Here is a 24,199-nt window from a genome sequence, read left to right as displayed (position 1 = left end):
ACGAAATAGGGAGCCCACCGACTCTCACGGGAGCGCGTATCCTGGTACATTTCGTAATGGCAATCGCGAGGTTCGTCTACGAGGTCGGCTCGGTTCGCGGCACCTACTCGCGGTTAACCGCTCGCAGGTCGGCATAATGCACGCCGATTTCGTCACCATCGAGCCTCGAACAGTCGACAATAGAAACGCGCATGAAAGGTTACGTGCAACGGATTCTGCCACGGCTGCTGGAACCGTTGGGGAGTCGTTATGAAATTCGAGGCGTTGTAATATTCTTCTGGAGTGGAGTATTCTTAGGGTCTAAGGTAAAAGCCACCACGTTGTTGACTGAGATTCGGTATCAGGATCTTCGTTGTGGAGGAATCACGGACGAAGCGCAGATTCGAATTGAAACGGTCTGTAGATTAATTCTTCGATCCTTTGTTTAAGGAAAAAGAAAGCTACGATATAGCTCCGTTTATTTAGAACGAGATTCCAGTTAAGACGTTTTTGTGAGACGAATTCATTTATTCCAGCGCGAACTTTTGATATTTAAAGAGAAAAATCAGTAAGTAGCAGGAAGAATCAGGGAATTCCAATTATGTAAACTGTATATCCCTTGATGAGCTAAAATAACGAACTTCTACCATATTCGATACGTTAGACAATTAACGTGATATTATAATTCAATTAATATGAAATATTATAATTCGAGGAGAAAATTCGAAATATCTCGTATTCGTTGTTGGATAGTTTCGTAACAAGGCGTTTTATCGACGATGTCGTTAAAATTGTACAAACAGAGTCGTGACGCAAGAAACGGGCTTCACGATCATCTACCCACGATCCTTTTTCTGAAAATATCAAGCGATGGCGATCGTCGTCTATTGTTTCGCGCCGAACGCCACCCAATTGCAAAAGAGGGACACGTCCGCGAGAAAATCTACTTTACAATGCGCCCTAAATGGCTTGCAACGGATCGTCGTAGGTACTCGAGGCATTTGGCGATCGGTTCCATGCCGTGTTTAGCGCCACGGAATAATTGCGGTTTCGCCGCAAGCAGTTATCATCGAGATTATTGCAAAGATACGATTGTTTCTTCGGCCGAGGCAATTATCTAATCTCTGACACGGAGATGAGTGGCAAATTTTGTAGAAAATTGGTTTAGTACGTGTATTTGTTGCATGTTGCTCGTTTCGTCGCATTGAATATGTGGGTGATATAATTCGATTGTTTAGCGTTAGGAATTGGCGTTGCACAAGCGAAATACAATGTTGAAATGCAGCGTCGTATTGTCGTTTGAAAAGAAACTATAAAATTTTTATGTCCGCTACCTTGTAATAATATCTATTTTTATGATGCAATATCTGCTTGGATAATTGCACATATGATTCATTACTTGTCGTTATTTATTATATGTTGTAAACTTCTTTCCGGTTTTGATTAGCATAAAATATGTTATAAAAGTGAGTTATACCATCCGTTTGGTTAACGTTAAGAGGAAACTGTTCCAATAGAAATTAATTTGTTTCGATCGAAGAAGCCATAATGCGAACAAAGCTTAAATCAATGTATCGAGAAATAGATCTATTTCTAGCGAATCATTATATGCATACATCTAAATTCATTAACTACCTACGTATTGATTAAAAGCTAATAAATCTGCTATTCTCGTGTCATACAGTCGATCTGTCCTTAATTTCGTTTCAAACTACGAACCTCGTCTTTCATTGTTTCATAATTTCTCTTTTTTACGCCGTACGAAAATTTCTTTCTTTTATTCTCGTGTCAAACGGCACGTCTGTTTCGCTGTTCCACAAAACTCGATCGTAAAACGTTACTTGTTGTATCCGTTCGTAGGGCAACGATGCGTTCGTAAATACAGAGATGACGGTGGCCGTGTTGCCGGCCATGATCATACACGGGGTTGTCTAATTTTACCGCGACCCCCAGCTTTGGATTACATAAATTATTTCGTAAGCGTAAAACCGGCATTTTACGATCCCTTCGTTCTAAAAAATCATCCTCACCGTGGCTCCGTGCGTGGTTCCAGACGCTCTCCAATTTACCTACCGCTTTTATCTCTTTTCTTTTCAGAGGAAGATTTGCTCCTTCGCTGTAACATCGTGCGTGGCACCATCGTCGACTCGCTTTGATGCACGTGGATAATCAGTTCCGTTGTTCGAGGAACACTGCTAACAGAGAACGCGCTACCACCACGATGATAGCGCCACTTTCATGGCCGAGCTCAGGTCAAGGAGCGAGTATAGGTTTTCTTCGGGGAAACGCTAATTTATTCCATACTCGAAAATCTATTAGGTCGTGTTACGGGCGTACTTATCTAACGGCAATCTCGTTTCTTTAGACCTACGAACGATTTCCTTTTATTTTCCTAAAGATTAGAAAGTTGAAAGAGGAAAAAGAAACACCCGAATTGGATCGAAAATGAACGAAGGACAAAATTATTTAATTTTGAAAATCGTTTTAATTTTGAAGAAACATTTCTATTAACAGAGATTTGACTTTACGTCGATATGTCATCGTTAGTAACAGTAATATCGTATAGCAGAAGATATATCGCAAAAGAAATTTCAAAATTAATGTCTGAACAACGATTACGATACTATAAATGAAAAGAAGAAATCTTGTACAGAGTATAAACAACGACGTTTCAAAATTTACAACCGAAACTTAGTATTGGTAAAAAGTATAACACGTAGTCTCTTGTTAAAGATTTTAAGAAAAGAAAGTACGCTTTACATAACGCAACCGGAATTCGTAAGCCTAAAAATAGAGGCTTATCTAGGGTTCCTCAGGTTCACCAGTGTGTTACTGTCTTCCACTTATCAGATAATATCCCGTAAACGTAAAACCAGTTCCTGCGTTGCTGCTTGCCTTCATGTTAAGACGATCGTGATCGTTTCGTGGTATCCACCGATCGATATGCCTCATTGCGGGTAACACAATGTTAATTTTCAGCCGACACGTTCTTGCCAAACGACTGGTTGCGTTAAGGATTCTGCAATGCGGGGGAATTAACGCAACGACTGCCGACGTCGACAAACGCAATTTCCCGTCGCTGGCGGTTGAACAGCACCGTGACATATCATATCGGTAGAACAACGTGGAGCCGTATCCTTGGACGAGTTGGCTAAATAGACTGTTTATAGAGTAGACACAGTGTTTTGAATGTTGTACGCGTTGCTAAGATAAGCAGAACAAAATCGATTTTGTCGAAGAACGATAAATTTTGATTAAGGTTTCGTGAAATTAATCCGACAGTATGACATTGGCACGAAGGAAGTTCATAATCGACTTCGAGGGAATTGCTTTGAATTTACTGCATTAATTTTCTCTTTTCTCATGCTTGATGCTAATTTCAAGCTTTTTTGTCGCATGTGCGATAGTTTGGTAAGAGAAGTTGTGTAAAGAAAATTAGATTTTTGCCGATGATAATGGTTAAAAGTTTCGTAACTTAACTGAAATTTTTCTTACGTATTGTAGTTATTTGCTTACATCAGATCACGACGCCGTGTTCGTTCTACGCGATTTTACATTTTAAATAAATTTTATAAATTTAATAAATGTTAGATTTTTAATTTACTTCGACGCTTGTATTACAGCGTGGAAAGAAGCGTGTAATTATTTGAAACAGTTCGAACGATATTATCTCTTAACGTATGAATTTTATTCCATTTTTTTTTTTTTTGTTTTTTTTATTAACTTCCTTCACTTGGATAAAATACTCGTGTTACTTACGCGATCATTTAACAATTATTTTCATCGTTCCTTAAAATATCACCCACTTCGCACAATATTTTTCGCTTTCGAATAAAATCTTCATCGATCTTTGATCTTTCATATTCGATGTACACGATAATCTAACGATTAATATCGCGATACGGTACATCATCGCGAAAGTTTCTAGTAGAAACGCTAATATTCAGCGTTCTGCAATGCGTCCGATTCAAATGTCGACGGAGAAAGGCGGGTTTTTCGAGTGCCTGGCCGTGACCCGTTTCGAATTACATAAGCGAGAGCCGGCTCTATCTTGGCCCCAAAGTCGACTCGACCAGGATCGAGCGAACGAACGAACGAACGAACCAAACGTGTGGGGTGAACATCCAGACAAGGTCAGAGTCATACGATCGAACCACCAGGATGCACTTGCGGTGCAGCCTGCAAAATGCGCATCTACTCGATTTCTTCTTTCCTTTCTGCTCGCGTGCACACGCCTATCCCCAGACGTAGCAATGATAGCGTCTTTGTTTGACCGAACGGATATCTATTTTAATTCTACGCAACGTCTTCGTGTCACTAAAGATGTTCCAGTATTTGGTAGATTGTGAAAAATGTCTGAAACTTAAATCGAGTGAAATTGATTTCTTTAAAATAAGTTGAGAACGTGATCGTCCATATATATTTTATTTATTTACCGATTACTCGTTAAACCATAAGAAAAATATTATTTTTCAAATGAATTAAATTAATTCTTGAAGAAGTTGTTACTATCATTTTGTGTGTGGTATCAAATTTTGCCACAGAAAATCTATTAATTACTAATTATTTATCAACACTATCGATAATCTCAATGTGATTTTATTGCACTGCATAAATGTACAGCTAACGAATCCATCCAATATTGTAATTTCGATCGAATTGATATTTCAACGTTACTATCGAAACATGTCCGCTCGTTCGCTAACGAGGAGCAGTTCGTTAATACTTTCTCGTTGGAAGGCTAAAATATACAATCTCGAAGCATATCGGATAATTACACACGGCAAAAAAATTAAAACCAGACGCATTAACGAAACTAATTAATTCGATAATCTGACCACGATTGCTCTGCTTTTCCACCGAAGAGAACCAGATCCGAAGTAATTCCGTGTTGATAGAAATACGATGAAAATTCTGAAGAACGAGTTCGTAAGATCCGAACGAGGGAATACGACGACGACATAAAAATATACTCGTCGCGATCGTTTTCATCGCGTCACGTTCTGAAGTCTACGTGTATTTATAGATTGTCTCGAATTATTCTGATTGATATCGGTATTCGAGTATTATAATCTGAAAATATCTGTCACTTGCGTAACGTGCAGCCACGACTGAACGATGTAATTCGATTTTCACAGCCACCCAGCGATGATAAATTCGAGTATTAATACAATAGAAAAGTTACGGCTCCCCTTAAGAAATTAATTCCCTCGCTGGTGAAAGACTTTAGTTACGACACTTTACATTCGGGAGACCGGCGTGGTATGCAGCCAGCACGTAATGCGCAAGAAAATTGCGAGTCGCTGTCGCTGCTGTTACTCGCAAGAATATGATGTGGTAATCCGCATGGAAGAAAAAGAAAGCGCATTTAGAACATTTACACGAACGTTAAACTGCAGAACGTGGATGATCGGTGTTTTATATCATAATTGTGCGCGAATGACGTGAATTGAATTCGAATCCGTAGTCGAATAGGTCAATGGGTTCTCCGAATGAATGGAAATCGAAGACTTTGCGTTTTATGAAAGGAAAATTAGGCATCAAGATATAAAAATACTCGCTGTTTCTCCGATTCAAGATGGAAATAAATCGGATACTACGAATAGACTAGGAATAGACTATTCATGGTAGACGTAACATGACTGTAAATTTGTATTCAAAACACAGGATGCATACGGAATGCATAAAATATCCGCAGTAGAGTACGTCTTATAATTTTTAATAAGCACATTCCTATTTCCTAGTGCTATTTCCTTAATTGTGAGCATAAAAAGAATAACAAATTTGTATAGAAATCTATACAATCTAATTATCAATGTATTCGTGTCATAAAATGTCTTTTGTATTGGTACAGCTACCAACAGTAAGTTACCGTTGGTCAGTCCCAATTATGAAATTTGGCAATCATAAACGTAGTTATAGCAGGCTACAGGCCTGAACGAAGTGACTAACGAAGTAAACGTCAACGTTGACGCTGACACGCTACTAATGGGACAAAATTTAAAATATGCGATTAAAACGTCTGCAAGATTTAACAGTGCAATCTGACAGTTTCGGTTCATGATTTTCTTTTTTTTCTTTTTCTCGTGCCTCTCATGGGAGAACGACATTTACACTGGAGTTCGTAATTGAAACTCGTAAAGTCGACGCACGGATTTGTCCTGAGGTTCTTTAATCGGGTAACCTTACGTAATATGATCCAATTTAGCACGAGTTCGTTCGTTCGGTTTGTTCGTTCTCCAGTGGTACACGGTGGAGTTAAGCGTACAGAGCAATTCTCTAGTCTCGCTATCACCGAGGAAATCGGCTAAGAAATCCGCAACCGCGTAAAAACTAACGTTACCACGCGGCCTGTCAATGTAAATTTAATTCGACTGGCGTTACATCGAGAATCATGACAGGAAAAGCACACGGTTTGACGATTCGTGAAGGTAGTTTTACCAGACATTTGCGAGACAAGTCTCACCGGAAATTGAGAAAATTTGTATGCACATTTTGACATATACGTTCTTCATTACATATACATATATTACTAATACTTATGCGATGAATGGCATCGTATATTAGTTACACAGTAATTATTATTGCGTAATGTATAAGTTGAAAATCTAAATATTAAAAGAGATTATATAATATAGCGATGTTAGAAGTTATCTTAGCTAAACGCATCAAAGGAAATCTTTTACGTCGAGCTTTACAAAAATTACGACTTCGGCCGTTTGAAACGCCTCTAACTTCTTCAACGTTCACCCACCGCCCAACAAGATTTCCAGCAGGGAGACGAAATGTTACGAGCCACGCTTATCTGCCGGCAATATCTGCTCGTTATATAAATTGAAATCTTTCCCACAATAGATTCTAGCATCAGAACACGATTCCACGATTACAACACAAACCTGTAATATAGAGCAAACCATAAAGTAAAGAAACATTTGCCATGGTATACTATTTCTAGCATGATAGCATTAACAGCTGCTCCAAATTCAGATCAATGAACATTTTCCAATTATCATTTGCGATTTCTATTCGAACTTCGGGAAACACAACTTAATCGAATCTTCGCTTTTGATATGTATGCATCATCTTTATTTAATAATTTAATACTTGTGTTATATGAAAATCCTGTTACAGTAGGAATTTATTTATTTGAATACCATTGGGGAAAATTAGTGATCTCATATTATATGATCTGCAACTATATGAACTGTTTGTCCTTCAACAAGTTCCCATAAATAGAATCTACCGTGTATAAAACTAACGTATAAAACTAAATAGGATAACGTAGAGATATCGATTCTGTCGCAAAAAATAAAAATGCGTGCTTAAATACGAGACTATCGAAAGTTTTCGACCAAAAATGTATAATTTGAATATATCGCATTGAAGGTATTTTTCCGTCTAAATTATCTACAAAACATGTTCAGTAGTAAGTTTAATAGGACTATATTTTATAAATCGAAATAAATGTCATAGTTTCACGACTCTCCTTGAACTCCTATTTCCGGACCTTTTATCTCAGCAACGTGTATACATATATTTAAATATATATATACATACATATCTTACTTGCAAATACTGTACTAACAAACATTATAAATTACAGAGATGTACACAAAAATACCGTATAAAAATTTCAAACTACCGTAGACCAAGGAAATTACCTACAATAATTTACTAACTGACAGTAAGGGAACGTTCATTATGCAAACACCATATGTGCACTAGAGTGCATATATTATACTTGCGTATTTGAACGCGAATACCGAGCAACATCCCTGCACAAATGTAGCGTGTTTCCTCAAAGCAACGCGGTTTACGCATCGCGTCGTGACGAAGCGAGTAATAAATGGGGAATAAGAGCACTTTTCCCTTAATTAAAATGTCGCCTTGCGCGGCTTCACTGGCAGCGCGTTTCGTGCATCGCGGACATTGTATTTTATTAAACCGTGATGGCTGGTTTCCGGTAAAGGATTCCAACTTGCACGGAGGCTGTTCTTCTTTGGAATGATTGTTCCATGCGCCAGCCACTATGTCTGCCCTCGTCCGATCCCATTTCCTTTCAGCGTAAATCTATTTTTAGACGCACAGCATTTTGAATTCGCACATCGTTTCTACGTGACCGCTGCTGGATCCCGGAATTTGTCATCTGCACTCTGTGCATGAACGACCGTCTCTGCTCGTGACACACACGCGATTTGGAGTTTGGATAATTGTCAGATGTCCACTAGTTTGAAATTTTCGCTTCAAAAGTGGGCCAACATGTTTCGGCAGTGTTTCGATCGTTGAGTGTTTGATGCAGATTGCAGAGTATGTTCTGTGACACGGTAGGCTCATAAAGTATTTGGATATTCGTCATAATATACGAGGTAGTCAGAACGTAATTCATGGTACCAAATGGGGTCAGTGAGATTCTATGGATTGAAATAAGACGAAAGTCGAGAATCACAAAAATGGCTGCGTCAGAGACTTCGTTTTTGAAAAAATTTATCAAGTATACGTAAATTTCACCAATTCTCGGTTGGACAAGAAGGAACAATCGACACGAGATCGTCGTAGATGCAAAGATAAGTTGAAGATGAATAATACAATTTTGTGGTTGAAGTGCTCGTTTCCAAAGTTCAAGTAATCCTTAAAAACTTGTTTTAACTGGTAGAGCGTAATTTATACATTTCCTTGAGCGTGGGCGTTTTAATATTCCTCACCTTCTCGTTTCGATCGAGCCACACACGAAAATTCGCTCACATTTTATCGCGAATTTTTTCATTGGTGTCCTCGTCTCAAGGTCGGGCGAGTCGAGTAAATTTAAAAATGGAGAAGTTCGGTCGGAAATGGGAACTCTCAGGTATATAATACGTAGAAAATTACGCGTGTCGATCGTAGCATCCAGATAACTCATCGGCCCGAATAAATGTCCAAATGGGATACAAGCGGTGACTTACGCAAGATTTTTGATTGCTCGACGCTCATCCCAGTTACATAAACGGTAAAACGTATCCCTAGCAATTATGAAATGACGATTACATTATATCGTATTTTATAACTCTCCTGCTGAGTAACTCGAACATGGAATTCAATATTGTGAAACTAGTGTTACTTAAACTAAATAAAAATCGCGAACAAACGATATTCAGTGTATTAAATCTCATTCTATTTCGTGGAGGCGCGAGTTCTCTTAATTAAGTGGTACACATAATATCTAGCCGCAGGAAGAAAGTCATATCGCTTCGTTACACAATACGTCGTTGCTCTTACAATTTGCCTTTCAAAGAATTGGATGCATACTAACATAGTATACTTATTAACAGTGTACTTTACCAATAATAAACGTATAACACCGACAGAATTTTTCCGTTACCAAGCTATAATTAGGAACGGTTATTTATTATGAAACCGAATCGACGGAATGATTAATCACGATAGCCGACGTAACCCGTTTTAACTTTAACCTATCGCATTACTACAAAAGCGAACGAAAACACAATTTTCATCGGACTATCGATACTAGTCAGTCAATAGCGTGCGAGTATCGCGAGATTACACGAATCTTGCAGAAGCAGTTCATCAGGGGGCAATAAATCAATCTCAATTCTCGGGTGTCACCCTTAATCCTCTATACTCGATACCGATTCCGCAAATTCGCTTATTTTCAAACGGGCCAGACATCGGTGAACACACCTCATGAGCCACGTTTAATCTACATCGTACGATTTGTTCAAACATTAAACGGTCGATTACATAAGAGTCGCAGAGCGGCGCGGCCGGTATCAGCACCGTGCGTTGTATAAGAGCGCATGATCGTCGAAGCAAAGGGAGCTCGATTAACGGTAGCTAGCCGTTTTTCGAAGAACTGCAACCGAGTTGCACAAGATTGCGTATTTTCTTGGTCGCTCAACCATGTAGCCGGCGCGTTACGCCAACGATCGATGGTCGATCGACGCGACGATCGAGCGATCGGCTTCTAAAATCGAGCACGGATGGCTGGATGATTCGGATCCACAAAATTCGTGGAAGAGCCGCGAGCAACGTGCCTCTAGTCACGGACCTTTACGTAACGCGACGAGCTTCGCTGAAAGCCACGGCCACTATCGCGTGGCGTTCGCGCGACCAACATCGAACCTCCTCTGTTTCCTTGGCAAACTTTGATCAAGCGAATCGAACGATCAGATCTAGCGGCTGATAACGGGATCCCAATAGAGCGGATGATACTACAGCGATACCGTTATCGTTCCCGGGGATCGTGGAACGTCGACCTTGTTATATCTTAACAGTCGACGATAACGACGACAGGCGAACGTCAAGAAGCTCCGTTAAAATCGACAGGCATGGCTAGACATAATGTAGACAACAATGATGGAAAATGTCGCGCCGCTGACTAATTCGAATCGATCCACAACGGACACCGTTTGAATTCGTGATTAAAGCCGCGCGCGGTGAAAATATTCACGTCAGCGGATTCGTTTGCAAATCACATAGAGATATGCTGCGTGCGTACCAGTCCATCGATCGTGAAAAATTCATATTGTACATCGACATGATCTTTACTATGCTTATTTAGTTGAATTTGTGTCCAGGATTGTTTATATCATATTTAAATATTAACTTTAACATTCTACATTCATAACGTTCTAAATTCATCACTATTAACAGGAAATATCCCAAATTTCACCTTCGACGACCACTGACTCGTTCCTTGCTCGTTATTTATCCGTGAACCTTGACCTCTTTATATCGTCCTTTACTGACCATCGAACTCAAGATTACTCACTGTTCTTCAATTTTCTAAAGTTGTATCTTACACAGTTTTCTTTCGCCCCTCGATCGGTATCTTCTCGAACTGTGTTCGATCAAGTAAATATAATAAATACAAATCACGCGAAATACAACAACCGATACCACACGTAAGTTGCATTATTCATGCGAGAAGCTTAAGTCTTGTCGATGACTCGATATTATAGCGTTTGCGATCTGTGTTCCAGATCGAATATCGGATTACTTGTTTAATAAAAATTGTAGAAATATTATCGGTAGTTTGTAATATGTTCTACTTCATTCATCGAGACGTGCAGTCAAGTTTCTTGTATATTATTTTGATGAGATTGCTGGTTTACTAGTTTATAATTATAGTCCTTAGCTCTTACAGTTCTAGATGGCGAATTGCTAGATAGTTTACCGATGCTAGACTGTTTTACAGGTTTTATATAATAGTACGGCGGGCACTTACTTTCGATATATCGAGTCTGAAAGGGCATTGAACTGATACGAAAGATGTTTAAATCATCTTTTTCGTTCGATCTGTTGTTCGTTTTAATATTGATAAAAAGAAAAGAAATAGCAATAATCTAGGATAACTTCTCGTAAATTTCTCACCACGCGGATAAATCTATGTAACCGGTACGTTAAAAGTTACAAAGTCGAATCAACGAATGCAGCGATTAAATCGTGATACACCCAGTATACCTGTGCAATGCGAGCACTATGCGGTTGACTTCCAGCGACCGAACGTAATTCTCTGCGTTCTATTCACAGATAGCAGGAAGCGTTTCTGTCGTGTCGATGTTGTATCGTGTGCCTATCGAAGTTGCGCAAAGTTCAGCGGTCGCGACAATGCAACTTAAGCGCAATCCGTACGACAACCATGAACCCTACATACCTGGAATTTTTGTTTCGACCTTGGTTCCCATGTATGACATATATTTCGACTGTTACGTTCCTCTTGGTCTGTGCCGAAATTTTCTACCGCGTGCTTCCAATCGCATCGCGTCTCCTCTTAAAACCGCCTAACGTAAAACTCACGCAATCGTTCCAAAAAGTTCTGAGAATAAGTCGACGACTCGAAGGATTTATTGTTCTACAAATTTAGCTACCTTGCTAACTTAAGTTAACAGGCACGATGGAGGATCGAATATCTATTTAAAAGAAAGAAAATTCAATTTTTTACTAGACCGATCAAAATGGCTAATTTATAATCCTTTATATAAATTTGATTCATCTGCTGCGGTGCGTATTTGTGGATTTAAATGATCTTTTGTAAAAGATATATTTATATACAGGGTGGTTGGTAACTGGTGGTACAAGCGGAAAGGGGGCGATTCTACGCGAAAAAAGAAGTCGAAAATATAGAATAAACATTTTTCGTTCGAGGCTTTGTTTTCGAGAAAATCGACTTTGAATTTTCGCTCGGTACGCGTGCACTTTATCACGTCTCGTTATAACGGATCTCACTGTAGAGCGTTGTCTCGATGGAAAAATTAAAAAGAAGAAAAAAGAAAATTAAAAAAAAATTTTTGTTCTATCTTTCGACTTCTTTTTTCGCGTGGAATCACCCTCTTTCCGCTTGTACCACCAGTTACCAACCACCCTGTATATTTCTCATTCGTTTCTTTGTTACAAGTATTTTGCCACAAAATAATTAAAAGGAAAATATCTTGTCAATTGCCTCGATTCATCAACTGACGTACCTGTGACTGCAATACGATAATAGAAAAAAGAAACTCTAGTAACAAAACAACGATAGCAGGTACACGCAATCGAATTTCGTGAAATCGGCTACCGAGGCAATCTAAATAGAGGCGTGTAAAAAAGAATGTTCGTAATATCATGGTATCGAGAGTTAACGCTGAAATCAGTGTTGCCTAAGGAGACGTAATCGCGCCATTTTCGTAACTGCATTATTACGAAGATAGGTATAGGCACCTATTTGTTGTGCAAGCGGCCGCGAGGTTATTTGTTACGTCGCCGAACCCAGGCGAATAATCGTTCTCTGTGTTGCTTTTCACTCGTACATCTATGCACGTACAAATGATAACGGCAAGAAAAATTTCTTAAACTGGCAGACTGTCGTTTACGTAATTGGCTTCAGTGTTCCCAATCGTTATGCGAATTCTACGCTAATACATAACGCTGTTATCGATGCTTCTTGTCTCGTTCCATTGCGACGAATATTTCACTCGTTGGGCTATGAATCGTTGCAGAAAAAGCTTATATTTACTTAAACGTGAGATTTTTACGTTGATTCTTTTGTATACTGTTCGTTATAAGAATTGAGAGTCGGGAGAAATTACAGAAATGTTGCAGACAGAAATAACGATAGATCGTAAGAACGATTGAAAGAAATATGAAGAATAATTCATTGTTGGTAATATAAATAAATTGGAAGGTTACTGCGGAAATAATTCCAGGAGAACAGAGATGCAAAGAAGGGAATGTACAATTTTACGTATGAGTCATTCAAAAACCAAACTGATTTATTTTACTTTTCGAAAACTTCTCGATCTTGCTATATATAGTATGATTAGTTTTTAATTCTTTAGAGACCAAACTTCAAGGTTGTCCTCTTTGTGTTTCATATATCAAGAGGACCACAATTTAAGCAATAAAACATACATATATACTAAAAAGAACAAACTGGGTTTATGTCGCAAGTAGAATATTCTTAACAGAATCGCGCGTGAATGCATACGCCTGTTTTAAACGTTACTAAACTTTTTCATTGAAGCATCCGGTAATTAAACCTTTTCTCTTATTAAAACAATTCCTCGTATCTCGGAAGTCACGTTCGAACATGAAACGTGCAATTACACGTTACATCCTGCACACCTTTTTCCCCGCTAGAATGATCCGACTTTTCGAAACCTTTTTCCAAACGGAACGAAAACTTGGAGTTACGCTGTTCACACGAGTGGAAAGAGACGGTACGCGTAACCGGGAATCGCGATCGTTCTCCAAATCGAGCGTCGGTGAAGAAAGTAGGGAAAGAAACGAGAAGAAGCGAAGATCAAAGCGTTCAAGCGTCCTCTTGCTGAAATCACGGTGATCTAAGTTTATTTCTTCACTTTTGGAAAACACGTTACGTAACGGTGGTGTTACGTAACGCTCACAATACGATGTATGGCATTACATAAATAATGCGTCTAGCCTACGAAACCAACGTGTACAAGCAGTCAGCGAACGTTCAATGAAAGGGATCCAGAGTAGTATCTTTCTCAGGCATTTCCATGGAAAATCATAAAATGACAGCGTTGGCAGCGAAAGTCGAAAAAGTGGGCGCCAGTTTCGTAACGCCATTCAGCGTGAATACTCTTATTGTTGCAAACGGCCGGTGACACATTCTACTGTACTAGTCAGACGCAAAGATCGCGATATCATACTTATACGTACGAATGGAGCAGGTCGCTATCGATAGTTTTCTCGCGAGCAATAGGCAGGTCAGATCGCCACAAAGAAGAAGATTGAAAAAAGAAGATGATAAAGAGGCAAGGAAATGAGGGAAAATATCGAGTTCTTGATAAGAGAAGAAATAACAGATTACGAAGGAGATTATTTAAATTGGTCAGATTTCATTATCGTGACTTTCACGAAAGAAGCGGTTCGTTACTTTGTCATCGGTATAATAGATCGAATGATATTGACATCGCTCTTGGTAAAAGAAATGAAAAAAAAAAAAAAAAGAAAAACGAGGGCGACAGAAATTAAAGGAAACATCTTGAAAATTCTTTTCCTTTGTCGAGGTCGTTTTCATTACTTTTCCTTTATTATTACGAGACGGAACGAGAGGTTGTATATACTCTATACGAAAGAAATATACACATACTGACACAATAAATACACTGGTTATAAGTAGTAAGATACGTATCTACGCGTTACATTATTGGAAAGCTAACAAATCTTACTTTATTTAGATTCTACATCATCAAGCACATATGATGCGAATTTAATGATAAATTTATAGTAAAATAACCAGAAGGTAGAATCAGTGAAAGGTATTTAATTTATAGTAAATATCAGTAGGTTTCGTAGTATATATGACCGATATCGTGTGTATGCAGAATCAGAAATAGAAAACAAATATAAATAGTATTATTTCCGTGAAACCGATAAGTGTAGTAAAAGTTTTCTCAGAAAACACGAAACAACTACAATGTTGAACTGATAAAATGACGAAAACGAAAGATAGCAAATGTCTTGACAAATAAGCCTCGATAAGCATAATTAATATTTAAACATCGAAATCAATATTTACGATGCAATTGCAATTAATGTAACCCTTACACTTACATAGTGAACGACGCGGCTTCTTTTTATCTATTCTAAGAGGCATAGTCTGCCAGATAGCGTACACGCGCACAAAATTTCGAATCGATCATGTTACGCAATCGATTCCTTTGAATATTACTTGTTTCTGTAATACATTTCATCAGTTCTTTTCATTGGTAAAATTATTATAATTATCACAACAATTTCTATCTGTCGCAATTATTATTGCTTGCATTAAAGAAAAAGTTTATTGTAATCGCTATGCAGAGTATTAGATTTTAGGATTTTAATTGAAGATTTTCATTGAAATTTATTTTAATTCGAAACTTAAAACAATTTCTACGTTCAGTAAATCGATTACAAATGGAAAATTATGAACGTAAGGAATGCAATTAAAATTGTAATCTCAAGGACTACTACTATTTTCTACGTTTACACTTCGGCGGCTATACCAAATAAATGTTGTTCTATTCGATCTAAAACTTGATGGCATAAATAGTTACACGTTTATACGTGAATACTAATTCACCCTTCTATCGCAAGAAATACGAAAGACAAATAGCTAACGATGACTACTAGCCAAACAGCAATCTAAACCACCAGCGCAGAGTCAGACTAATCCCAGGAACGTTTACTCATTCGGTTTCATCATTCTCCCGTTCACTCCCCCACAAACAGCAGTGCCTCTTACGTAAAAACCAAACTGTCTGATCTATGTTTCTCTTATTCTCCTGCTACAGTTTAATTCGCCACTTTTGTACGGAATACAAAATTCGATCGTTCCCCTTTTCGCTTCTCTCGTGGTTATCCAAGTCGAAGACGACGCCACGGTGGTAGAAGACGATGGAATGCGAATTGAGCAGAAAACGACGACAACGACGCAGGAAGAAAACGAAGAGAAGAAACAGAGGGTTCCGTTTAACACAATCTCCGATTACATAAACCGTGGTCGGATTCTCGGGCCAAAGACTCGAACTGGCGGGCGGCAACTTCTCTAGACAGTCATACATCGGCCTATCGTGTTCTTAGCGTTAGTTACATGTAAGTAAAGTACATACGTGGCTCACTCACGTGCGTAAGGCGCACGCGTGCGGCTAAGTCGTATTATGTAAAGTTCAGCAGAGTCTTGAGAGCACAGGCGAGCACGTGGTCGCGGTAGCGGGCCGGCGATCGGCGTGCGACGCTAGCACGTGTTTAACCCGGAGGAAGTGCGAATTTTGTAACGTTTCTAACGGCGGCCCGCGGAATTCGAGGCATCCGCTTGTCAGCGAGCTTCAGCTCCAGCTCCAGAGACGAGACACCAGCCGCTGGTTATAATCGACAACAACGCCGTTTCACGGTTAGTTGATTTTATGCTCGATCTCACGTCGATCATTACGATTCGCGTGAATTAACATGAGTAACGCGAGTAATTTTTATAGATCCATGGTTTCGAAAATTACAACGTAATTCCTTCGTTGCGAGAAAAGCCAAGTAGTTACGATTAACTGTAGAAATAACAATTTTCTCTTCTGTAAAAAATAATCGAAGAATAACCTGTTGTTAGTAACCTGTCGATCGAATCATTCTTTAACTACTTTAACACTTAGGTCGATTTATGTTTAAAGCATTAAAAGTCCGAGTAACGAGTTATCTCGTCTCCTCCGAGCAAGAAGACGAAAAATTTCATTTTCCTTCGAAACTACAAGCTTGTAACTAAGTAAACTAGCTGTCAATGGATCAAAATAATCTGATTGGTCTAACATTAAATAAGAAGTTTGTGTCGTACGCTAGTACCATTGTGAAGGGATTTATATATAATTGTGAAAACATTTCCGAAGAAAGACACGATAAAGTACGCTTTGTAGAGCATAACGTGGTTCGCGTTCCGATATAAGCGAATCTGTGTAAACAGTGATCTGCCTATTATATAATGACGAATCAATTAATACTGATAATTATGTCAGTACCGAGACGCGATATTTACGATATCGATGGTATGACCGCGTTTTAACAACGATATCGAAAATTTCAAATGATCGAATATAATAAATATCGAGTATTCGATTAATATAGCGAGAAATCGATGCACGGTAATAGAGTTTCTCGATCACGTGTATAATCGCTTCATTAATATTAAACATTGTAATTTCGCTGTACATTGAGGCAAGGCAAACGATGCGATGCAGAATAGAGTACGAGTCGACAAAAACTGATACTCTTATGTAAGAGAGTATTCGCGAAATCATTATTCACGCGCGTTTCTACAATAATTATTTGGCTGCGTTATAATTCGTCCTGTAGATGACGGTGAAAGGTTTCGAATATAATGTAATACATAAAATCTATGATCTGCTTGAATTACTTGAATCTTGTATCGCATTCAAACGTTTCATGCTTGTCGTTGTCTATGGAAGAAATAGAAACTTTATTACAGTCACAGAATTTCATTTTGCACGGTATTCATCCATTTGCTCACTTATTTAGATCTTGATTGTGCAATAATGTGTTGCATTATGTATCGCGGTACATATTATTTTTCTGACATTTATTCTACTTGAAGCATAAAGCTTTGGTAAGTGTTTTTGCAACTGCATAAGGTCATAGGAAAAAGAAGTTCTCCCAGAAGTCTTTTTATAATTCTGATTACTCTATTTTTGTCGTTCATTTCAGGATTATATAGCATTCTAAGAGATTGATATAGCGTAACTCGGAATTCTAGAGACGCATAAGATCCTACGCAAATATCATCCAAGCGCAATTTATAATTAGACAAGCCGGCTGTTTCGTAAACAGACTCGCATCCTTGATAATTAATTACTTGGCGAGCGAAAGTTACACGTGCTTTTGGCCTCGAACCCCACAGTTTTTCTCCTTTTTTTGAATTCGAGTCAATCGTGATTCAGCACAACTTTTTGCACGGTATCGAATACTGGTAGTATTCGCTTTAGCGGCAATTCTTCTGGTTACTCAGATCACTGTTTCCTATTTACCTTACTTTTATCGATCGTAAGACAAAGAATGTTAAAAAATTGTCCGAACGTATCGGGAACTTCGACGAGCTACGTTTCGCGAAACATCATGTCCCCGGCCAAAGAGTTTTATCTACGTAACTATTGTTACGTCACGGCATCGAACTGCGTTAATTTTCACAGGAAACAATCTGTTCTTAGAACGATTCAATCATGTTTCGTGTCACGTATCCTCACTGTTTATCGATTTTCGTAGTATCCAGATGCTATCTTTTATCAAATAAATAATATTTAAAACGAGAATATTTACATACGTCGCAGATAAGTAACATCTATCACGATTGTAATTAGTTCGAGTCGACAATTCGTTCGTATTGTCCTATACGTTCACCGTTTGAAGCTTCTATCGTTTCCTTATTCTACAATTTTATCTTTTTATACTTTCAGTTTATTACCATACGACTACTTTACTCTTTTACTATTATTTACTATCGTTTCCTATCGATTGATTCGCGTTTTCGTCTTCGTATTCCCCGCTACGTCTTTCTTTTTCTACCTACACTCGCTCCTCTACCCACTCTTCTACTTCTACTATTTATCGTTTTATCTCAGCACGCGATTTCATCCCTGTTCGCAACTTTGGTTCCACGCTTCTGCCATTTCATTGTAAACACGATGAATCGTAAAAAGTTGTATGTAAAGATTAATTAAAAATTGAAATTAATTTCGCCATGGAAAAATTACGCATTCATTGAAGCCTCGTGGCCGAAGCACCGACGTAACGACGGACGGATATTGATCAAGACTACGCGCAAACTTTTGACTCGATCTATGGCGACGCAATTATGTAAGGTGCGAATTCTATCTGAAATATATTACATAAGCTGCGCGTTGATTCTACGAGCTGTGGTGCGCACCAGCGATCGGTGCTCCCAGTAAAACGAATTGTTTATCACGCCGAGAATAAAACTTCTCGCCGCACCACACCGTTGACTCGACCCGATCGCCACTGAAAGCTCTCTGCGTACTCCTCGTGCGACAACGACGCTCGATCCCGTGTTGCTCTGTTAATTCACGCTCATTCATTACATAAAGGCTTGTCGGTATTTACCGCTTTTATTTTTAAGCGTCGACGTGAGACTCGATCGACGATCCCCTCCTCTTGGTGTGGATCGGCACGGCGACGTTGAGCCGTTCACGCTTTTCCTCGTGCACGCTCGAGGAAACGCTACGTCACGCGATGATAAACAGCGTTATGTAGTCGTTGAACTTGCCGCGTCATTAGGATTTCCCGGCGTAGAATCCACTGTTTGTGACTTTAATAATTAGACTGCGCACTTTTATGCAAACTCGTATTTCTATGAACCTAATTACACAAGTGGAACTTAAATAGAAATTTATTCTATCCATTCGAATACCGTAAGAAGTTTTGAATATTCTTGCGTATCGTGTGTATTCCCTGTATTTTTCCATTTAAATTTTTTATAAATGTATAAAAAACAACCTCTCAAACAGGTTCTTCAAAATTCAATAAAATATTCGAAGTGGAGCACTCGTTATAATTTTTAGTAGATAAAATTATATAGCTTCTATCTCTTTGATTCTCTTCGTAAAAATCCGCAATCTAATGGGACTTTAATTTTCCACGAGTCTACGTGAATAGAAACATAGATTTCACGCTGCAGGACTAATTCTGTATCGCGACGAATATCGAAACAATTCATTATCAAGACGAATTATATAAAACCGATGAGTCGAAACAAGACACGACAATGATATTCAGCAATCGCGTACTTATTATACACACGTATATTTAAATGAGTGGAAAGACACGCTTAAAATACATCACCTTCGAGTTCAATAAACCGATACCAAAATTTGCCATAACTATGAAAATATTTTAGCACATTGAATATGCTCGTTCTTGAATGCCGTGGAATCGTAGCGAGCCTGATACTAATTTTTAAAAACCTCAATCAGTTCGTTAACGGTCCAGAAATTGTGGAATTTTTTAAATTATACGCCCCTAGGATACTCGTTAGAAGGAGGAAACGTCTTCATATCGCTTCATACCGATCTATTTTAGGTACTTTCGATCCTATCAAGAGACTATGCTCTACTGCGAATAGCGTTAGCGAAACCGTCGACTTTATCCGTAACCTTTTTTAAAGCGTATTAGCTGACAGGAAATTGTAAAAATCGTGTGCTCGCTGTTTTACATTTCAGTTCGTGCATTCGTGCATCTAGATATAAAAGGTTGGCGACCGTTAAATAAATAAGTAAATAAATATATCTGGCCAGCGGTTACGTTACAACGGATGGCTTTCCATGGTTGATCTAATAAGGCCTCCTCATGATAGATCGGTCGACGGAGGAGACTTTATGTAACAGTTCCAAACATAGCCGTCCAGCGAGGCGGTTCTAGCCACATTTTTGCCAAGTGTCGCAACTTCGTCTCTCCAAAAGTCGGTCCGCTGAACGGACATTCTCTCATCCGCCGCGAAACGTCCACGAATCTGGTTAACCGACGCGTCTATTCCATAAATCGCGAGCGAATCGACGCGTGTAAGTACGCCACGAGTAAGGCACAATTGCGAAATTCTCGATGAGGTCGTGGAACGATGTCGAGAGTTTCACGGCATGATTACGTCAGAGGGGTGGTCGATTGGTCGCTTAGCTAAGGAAAAAAGTATGGAAATGCTCGTTCGTAGCAGCCGCCGCTAATTAAACAAATATTGATACCGCGATCGATGCCCGTTATTTCTGCACGTTCGTGAGTGGAACTGGAGAGAAAGGAGATGAAACGAACGAGTCGGTGCATTATGACTAAGTATAGAGAAAGGAAGAGAGAGAGAGAGAGAGAGAAATTAACTGGTATAGCGGTTAGACTTTTTTAGCGAGAGAAATAAATTAGAGGCTTTGAAGAGAGGCCGAGCTCCTTCGTGATCCATTTTTTCTTCTTTTGCGAGATTTTCGCAATTATCCTTATTACTTTCATTTCGAAAAATTCAATCTCTCGATCCGCTAATCTTTCGTCGGTTTATTAATAAAAATAATTAAATCTTTTATAGTAAAAACAACTTAGATCGCGAATGGATATACGATATATTCCTTACGAGATACGTAATCAATGATTAAAATCATTAAAAGAACCATCGATAGCGAATAAATTTCGCTTATACTTTGTTCGTTACATTTTTTAAATAATATAATTTACTTCTGTCTTCTTTGGCGGAAATCTTTTCGATGATTTTGTAATTGAGTAATGATTGCTAAATTAACCGTGAGTGGTAGGTAAACATCCGGCAATAATATAAATTGCGATTTTGTCCACGCAAGCTTTTCTCAGATACATAATAACAAACGGTGTTTTGATAACGTTTCTCGGAATAAGATTAATTCAATCAGAAAAACACATAAAACGTGTGAAACGAGGCAAAGGTATCTTCCGAAAAATAAGTTTCCTCGTTCAATAATGGAAACGTACACGTCTCGGTTCGATGTTGCAATACGACACCAGATATCGCAATCTCAATAATTACAACTATTTTTACACTAAAATCCCTGACATCAACATAGGTATGCGTGCATACAATGTTTCTCAAATGTTCCAAAATTTCTCTGCATAGATTAAAGAATGAACAACGAACGATGACGAAATAAGAGCATAATCGAAATATGAAAATTCTTGGATCGCAGTGATTAGTTAAACAAAAGTGATTATCTAGGAAAGTCTCGTCGTCGATTTTTCCAAATTGAGTGCTTCTTTCCGAAAGAAAGCGACCTCGTTGCATTCTTACGAAGTTTATTATTATTCTCATGAGAGGATCGTGGTTCGCGAAAGCGAACAGACGGCGGAGATAGCGTGACGTAATCATAGATTCTCGAGTCGCGTGGCCACGTTCAGACACGAGCTAGTAGGATTTCTGGCAGCGACGTTCGCAAGGCGCATAATAAAATTCGTCGTCCTTCCAGAATACCGGCAAAAGAGACGGTCATACGACGGCCCCGTTAAATGTGTGCGGGTGTATGTCGTGCGTAAACGCCAATTTACGTAACGCCAAGATACGCCGTATTTCGATGATTAACAATTTGTTTTGCGATCGGCAAAGGTGACTCTTTGTACGACATAAATACCTTACGTAAGCCAGCAGACAAATGCGTATATGCAAGTGGAGATTAAGTATTCCGTTTTTCGAATTTCTGCGTCGCCGACTGGTCGGTACCCACTCGAGCAAGAACATATGAAAACGTGGCGATGATTCGTGAGTGGTTTATGAATCAGCAGAGATTTTTGGTCGTTCAATCTTTGTGGAGAATTGAATGGACAAGCGAATGAGGATACTGATTAGGAATTTTCTATTGCAAGGAAATTGACCTATGCCCGACCATATACATATTTATAAGTTATCTTGATGCGTATAGATTTATGTAAATCCTTGTCTAAATCATTTCAACTATGTTTATCAGTTACATCCGGCCGCGAACTTTGTCACGTTCTTCGGTATATATTTCAATCGATTCTACTTCCAACTTTAAACTGCTCTTTCTAGAAGTAATTCATTCGATCTGTGCTAAAACAGTGAGTACAAGAAATGGGAAAAAGAATCGATATTGACCAAAACTGTCCAGTCTTCGATATAGAAATATATCTAATAGTAGAATATATCTTCCATAATAAAAAAAGTACAATTTTATTTTACAAAGGATTTTTATTCTTTAGCGGTGAATCTTTATTCTACTTCGATTGATATTTTTCGCTATATGTCGCTAATGATATATATGACAGAAAGCAGGTATAAAATAGTTAAACGACGAGAGCACTTAATTAACATTAAAAATTAAGTAAGCACTGATCATAATATACACGATTACAATGCGATCGATTCCACTTTGATCGTCGTTGATCTGCGGACGCGACGAAAGCAGCCAATGACGCATCCGCACGTCGGCGAAAAATGGCGTGACGCGAGAAAATAGAGCTAATTAAGGTTACCAAGCCACGGTTGTGAATTTTTTTACGACAGAAAATTGAGGGTTTGTCTATTGCAGTGTGTTCGTGTCGCAGTGTTTACGACCGTAGAAAAAGTGGGTAACGTAGGAGACCGGGATTCATTAAGCGCAATTGCGCTGCTGAATTACAAACAGAGGTAGAAGGTTAGGGCTCATCTCGTTGAAACTACACTTTTTACGAGCTAACAAAGAAGGCACTCGTGTAATTCACTTTAACCCAAGTCCATGCCCATCCAATTTATCGAAAAGTTTCATAAAAATTGTTTATTTTCATCTATTTTTAGATGAAAGATTGACGTTTATCCAATCTTTAGCGGTATGAGGATTAATATGATTGGATAACAACGGTAAATATCGTGGACTTCGTGTTTTTCGTTTGCAGACGGATTAAAAGGTGTGAAAAGTCGCGATAAATCGCTGAACCACGCTTCGAAATTGGAAAGTTTGTAGAGCAATCGAGATGTTGTATCTTCGTACAGATAACAATCATCGGCCAACGCCTTATTCGTCTTTCGAAACAATTTTCTCGACGATCCCTATTAATGCACTCTGACTATCCTCCCCTAAATCGCTTGAAATCCGATGGCTTTCGTGCAGACGATCGAATCTCGCGGTGATTTCCATAAATGTGACGCGACAGTTTGTCGTCCGCATTAGACGATTATCGATATTTATTTGCCAGCATGTCCCGGCTATTAACGCCATTTTCTGCTACAAACTGGCGCAGACAATGTTAAATAACTTTAAACAAACACGACAGATGTTGCGCTTGTAAACATTCTGAACTTAAAATTTATTTGTCGAATTTCATTTGAGATTACTAAACCTCTTATTGTTATCCAAGAAACTTATTAGCGCTAATAATTTTTAACTTGTGATTTGTAAAATTTGGTTCGTAATATTAGCCAGATCGTAAAAGAAGGCTGCAGATCGAACAAGAAAGATCAAATAATAAAAGATTAAATAAAATTCAGCACGATCGGCAATAGTTGACAACGAATGCAACGAACCGGGCGTAACATCGCTTCTCGGTCGAGAGGAAAATGCTAAATAAATGAAACAGTCTAGTCGCTCGTGCGGAAAACGATAATAATCGGAAAACGAATTGTTATGTTCCTCGCGAATCGTATAACGGCAATGCGTGGAAATTAATGAAGAAATAAATCAATCAATAAGTGAGCAGGAGTTCAGGTTTTATCGTCACAAGAGGCAAATTATGCATT

This window comes from Bombus vancouverensis, chromosome 2 (genome assembly GCF_051014615.1).
Source record: "Bombus vancouverensis nearcticus chromosome 2, iyBomVanc1_principal, whole genome shotgun sequence".
Lineage (NCBI taxonomy): Eukaryota > Metazoa > Arthropoda > Insecta > Hymenoptera > Apidae > Bombus > Bombus vancouverensis.
Note: the sequence above shows the minus strand (reverse complement) of the source record.